The sequence below is a fragment of the Cornus florida genome, unplaced genomic scaffold (assembly GCF_030987335.1).
Source record: "Cornus florida cultivar Cherokee Brave unplaced genomic scaffold, ASM3098733v1 CherokeeBrave_3.0.0_Hap2_Chr11, whole genome shotgun sequence".
Taxonomy (NCBI): domain Eukaryota; kingdom Viridiplantae; phylum Streptophyta; class Magnoliopsida; order Cornales; family Cornaceae; genus Cornus; species Cornus florida.
The window spans coordinates 51,768,098-51,774,097 of NW_026775581.1; positions in this window are offsets into that span (position 1 = coordinate 51,768,098).

A 6,000-nucleotide genomic window follows, 5' to 3' on the forward strand; every position below is an offset into this window, starting at 1 on the left:
GTGTTCGCCTATATATATGTAAGTATTAGGTCTGTGAGAGGGGCTGGAATTATTTACGTGATATATTATTCATAGAGAATGAGAGTTTTACAGAGAGGGAACAAAGATATAAACCGAGAGAGAAAGAGAGGAAAGAGAAAAGGACTCGGCCAAGGCTTAGGGCCGAACCTGTAATACCCCTAATTTTAAAAGATAGTCCTGGTACTTTAATTAAGTATTTTGCTGTATTTTTAATTATTTAATTGTTTTGTTGCTTGGTTATTTGAATTATTTAGATTATTTGATTTAATTGAATTATTTGATTTAATTGGTAAATTATTTTTGTTTATTATGTGTCCTTAATTGATTTATTATAATGGTTTAATTATGTAAATAAGTTAAATGAGTATTTTAAATATGTTAATTATTTAGGGTTTTCTTTGAGACGTCACGTATGTGCATCTGGCATATATTATAACTTAGGTTGTTCTATGGGCCGACTAGGGTTTAGTTAGGGTTTTGTCTCTAATTATATATGGCCTAGGGTTTTATTGTTCTAAGCCTATAAATATGTCATTACGGTGGTTTAGGGTTTTAAAACAAAAACATAAACATAGCTGTGTTCACGTAAGAGAGGGTTGAGAAAACAGAGGCACCATAAGGGCTGTCAAGGAGGAAAACAGAGAGGACCAAGGAGGTTGATTGTGGGTTAAAGCCGGAGCAGTGGGAGGCTTGACAGTATTCAGTACTTGCCGAAAATTTAGAGACGACGCCAAGATTTCATAACTAAAATCACAGGTAAGTTCTTTTCTTTCTTTCTCCCGTTGGCCTGTGTTCTGTGCATACCTAGATAGTCTCTAGGGTTTTAATTGATCATTAACTAAATCTTGAATGATTATTATATGTCAACTTGACCATCTGTATGTGTTTCTTTTGTCTGAAATAATTCTTGCAACTTTGGTGTTCGTCGGCAGTTTTAAAGCTTACAAATTTGTATTGTTTTAATTGTGGTATTAACTCTCACTGTTATAAATAAAGGACTGGGATGATACTAGACATATAATAGACTGTTAGAATCAGTAATAATGAAGAACAGTAAAGTTAGAAGAGGCCGGAGACGAAGCGGATGGTCGGAAACGAAGGAGAACTGGATCAGAGGCTCTTAGATACGGAGAAAGCTGGCTCCATGGAAGTGGGAGCCGGCTCCCACACCCTTAGAGCCAGCTCCAAGAGGCATGGAGCTGGATCCATGCATTAGGGAGCCTATTCCCAAGTTCATGGAGCAAGCTCTTTCATTTTTGTGCGATCTGGAACTTTTTCGACAGTACTATTTGATACTGTTTGAGCATTTGGATTGTTCTGATGGGTTTTGGGACTTCCCAGAGGATTTAAATGGTTAAATTTAGATGTTATTAAGACCTCTAATTGCCTAAGTTCTCCGTTATATTAATGGAATGAACAGTGTAAAATTTAACAACTTTGCATACTGTTAACGATTGGAAGGAAATGAGTTGCCTAGTTAAGTTTTGGCAATTTAATGAATTATAACATGATTTTAAATCTTGTTTTAGATGCACAATAGGGTCATTGATTTAACAGATTTGACCTATGCATGCTCTGGATTTTAAATTGATGAAATATCTGTCTTTTTTTTTACAATTTGCATGAGTTAAGGATTGGAATTGATTGCTGAGATATTATACACTATTTTGCAATTATTTGGATTATGGTTTTGGGATTTTAGATGTTGAACTGTGATTTATGAGTCTGTAGTTTACATGGTTTTGGACTTAAATTGCTGAACTGTTACACAGGTTCTGTAATTTACATGGGAGTTAACTTGGATGTTTAATTGATGAATTAATGGTTTATATTCTATCAATTACGTGGATTTATATGTGAGATTTTTAATTGTTGAATTAATATATTAAATTCTGTCAATTATCTGGATATTGTGCATCATATGCACCGATATGGGACGGTGGCATACCGAGGATGGCTTAGCTCAAAACGCTAAGACCTAACCTATTGGAATAAGGGAATGGATTGTAAAAATTGAATCCTACTTATATTTAGGTCAGATCAATTGAGTAAGTTGAGTGACTACATGGATTAATTATTATTTGTAGTTAAGTCATATCAACTGAATAAGTTGAGTGACTAACTGGATTATAAATCGTATATCAGATCAATGAATAATTAAATGACATACTCTGGTTTCAAACAGACTTTAGATATATGATTATGGTACCACGATATGAGCTTGAGTCTCAAAGTTGTTGGTTAAGGCGCATATATGCAGTGGATGCGTAGCTGGCTATGATAGGTTGAGGTGTACCCTGTTAAGACAAGGTACTCATGCCACTTTCGGGTGCATTTTTGAATGTTGCCTTCTATTTAGGTTAAGACCCCTTCGTAGTCCAGTGAATTTCTCTTAGTGTGGATATATATATATATATATATATATACATATATATTTATGGACTAGATAGATATTGTGAGATATCTAGGATGTATCTGCGTATCGGGTCACTGAATGGATTGTAGTTAGATTAGAACTTGTTCGTGGGCCTGACCCACTCTTATATTTTTCAGGTATCGGACGGTTCCAGTCTTAGGCTTGATCATGCTGAGTAGAGACTATCATTCACTCTACTGACAACGTAGGATTTCATTCCATGTTTTAGATTTGGTTTTACTTCTAGTTATTTTATATTTAGTAGGGATTTAATTTAGGGGTCCACTAGATAAGTTCCTGAGTTGTACTCTTGGAGGTTTTGGAGAATTGGATTTTATAAATTTTTAAGTTTGGAGGATTTTATATTTATTATTTCTTTCAGCTTCATTATTTAAATTCTTAAATCTTTTTATATTCTGTGTTTGTTTTAAAGTATTAATTGTTTGATATTCCCCCGAGTTTGGGCTTGGGCCTGATCAACCCGTGTCTCGGATCCGAGGGGTATCACAAAACCCTAGGAGGGAGAAATAGGTTGGCTTGTGGGTGAATAAGGAGCAACTGAGTGGATTTTGACGGTGGCCAAAGGTCGCTGGAAAAGCTTAGGAAGAAGAAGGAGTTGGGGTTTATTCAAACCCTTAAGTCAAGTTTTGCTCTTACTCTTTCCCTTAGATTTGTGTTTCTATACATGCCTAGATTAATTCCAGTAGTAAATAGAGAATGAATTGATCATTTATGCATGGTTAAATTGATTTAAAACTAATTTTATGTGTTATTTTGTGTTCTTGATTAAGCTTGAATTAATTTATACAATAGTTGTTTTAATCTGTGTTTAAGATGCTTATCTATTTCATATATATTACTGGGATGATGTGGGACAAGGTTTAGACTCTTGGGACCATTAGCAATGAGGTACAGAGGGATTAGAACTCGCCGGAGACGGGAAAGATGGAGAATATCAGGAGTGGAGGCGGCTCCATTGGAATGGAGGCGGCTTCCTTGCTCCTAGTTGGAATTTTGACAAATTTTGGGTTCTGTTTTGGTTTTCTGAAGTTTTGGGGTTGATTTAGATATTCATGGGACTTTCTAAATGTTTAATATTGACATGGTAATATCCCATAATGCATAATGAACACTAGTATACTAAGAACTTGAACAAAATGAAATTTCAAAATAAATTTACATGTTGTTGTTGGATATGGATAATTTAAATTGCTTATTTTTGTTCTAACAATTTTCTATGTATGATAATATATTTCTAATCATGTATCAACGGTATAATATAATCATGTTACTTACATATTTTTATTATGCATATTATGGATTAATTGATGTTTTATTCTAATTATTTCATAAATTATTAGACTGTATGGATGTGATGCACCAGTATGGGATGGTGGCATCTTAAGGATGAATTAACTAATAAAAGTTAAGTCCTACCTATTTATGGATTGTATGGTTTAATGCATCGGTATGGGACAGTGGCATTTTAGGGACAGATTAACCAAAGAAGTTAAGTTCTATCTATCTCTATTATTCTAGGGATGGATTAACCAATGAAGTTAAGTCCTACATATCTCTGTTATTCTAGGGACGGATTAACCAAAGAAGTTAAGTCCTACCTATTTATTTATAAGGGAATGGATTAACCATAGAGTTAAGTCCTCTTTATTCGTGTTAGGCCAATGAAATTAGTTGGATGACACGCCATTGAAAGACTATGACTGGATATTTAATTTGTTTTCAAATAGGTGAATTTTATATATGTGTGTTTATGCTGCCATGATATGAGTGATGGATCTCGTCGACTATCAATAATAATCAACCCTTTGCAATAGCACAAATCATTGTAAAATAGGGCTATTGAACGGGTAAGTCGAACCACTGGGATTGCTAGTTTATGGCTACCAAGGTCTTTAAATTCACTTTTAGTTTAATGAAATAGGGTATAAAGTTTTGTTTGGTTTGTCACTTGAAACTAGAATTGAAAATGTGCACAAACAATAATTGCAAGGAAATTAAAGAGGACATAAATATAGGTAGAGAGGACTAGGAAAGTGAATCCACTACCAACCTTCTAAACATGCTAAAATATGATTAACTTGGGGAAACAACATATATATATGACCATGGAATGCAACGACACACAGTTGCTACATTACCTTCAAGAAATTCATGAAATCAATAGGCAAGATGAACCTATCAAAGTTTTACATGCTTTGACTACCTAAACTAGGGTGTAGCCTTAGATATGCTCATTAAGCTAGAGATTATCAAGCCCTTAATCAAATGATAAAAGCACATGAACTTAGAAATTAGGAATAGTCTACAAAGGAAGGCCCTAAGCTATAGACTATCAACCTTCCTAAACATCATGCCATTAAAACCATTCCACAATCTTATTTTCATTGTCGCTATGAAAAAGCAAGCCATATAATCATAAGAAATTATAATTTAAGACAAGACAATAGGTTCAACATAATCATTTATAGAGATTAGAATTCATTACATCAAAATGAATGCTCTAGATTGTGGAATAACCATATATATACATCATTCCCCCAAAATAAACCAAAAACTAGAGTATGCTTACAAAGTAGGGCTTTATCACCTCCTTAGAAAGGGAGTTAGTTACCCATATGAGCAATGGAGGAAGGAGAAATGATGAAGAACCCTTCCATTTTCGCAGCTAGAGCTCAAGAACAGCCCAAATATTCAAGAACCCAATATTTCTCTCTCTAAACCTTACAAAAATGTGAGATATCCCATAATACAACCCTCCTAGCCTTCTATAAGCCACCATAGACTCCTAACCACTCCAATTTTGTGGTCCATAATCTCTAGGAGAGTGCAGAACCACACAAATGGGTCAAGGGGATAGCCTTGAATGAAACAATGCAGACCATGCCCACTTGTCTGCAAATTGGCGAGCGTCTACATGCACAGGGCGGGTGCCCGCGGAAGCTCGAAGTTTCTACCCGAATGGGCAGGCACCCGCGAAAGCATGATGCCCCTAGTCAAAACGGTGGGCGCCTGCGGCATCCCTGCGGGCACCCGCACCTTCGCAGACTATCGGCCCAAAACGGCGGGAGCCCGCGGCTTATAGGCAAGCACCTGCAACTTGGAGTTCTTACTCTGAGTTTTACTCTTGAACTGCTCTTTTACGCGGACTGATGACACAACTCTTCTTCCTAGAACATTGCATAGAGTGTTATGAGTTCCATGGATTACCTGACTTGGTTAAAAAAACGGTCCCTGGCAACGGCGTACTTTAATCTTCAAAACTTATCAAAGCGTCACTTTTAACTCTCTTTAGGGAACCAACCTGGAAATAGACAACAGCATGCAAATAAAGCTAATATATACAGTATAATCAACTAATGGACTTAACTAATGCAAATAAAGGCGCTTGAATATGCAATATTCGGCGTTTATCAATGAGCTTGAGTCTCAGGATCATGGTTAAGGTGCGTATATTGCCTAGGATGGATAACTGGATATAGTAGACATCTGGGTGCCCTAGTAGGTCTAGGTACACATGCCCACTTTATGTGCGATTTGCATGT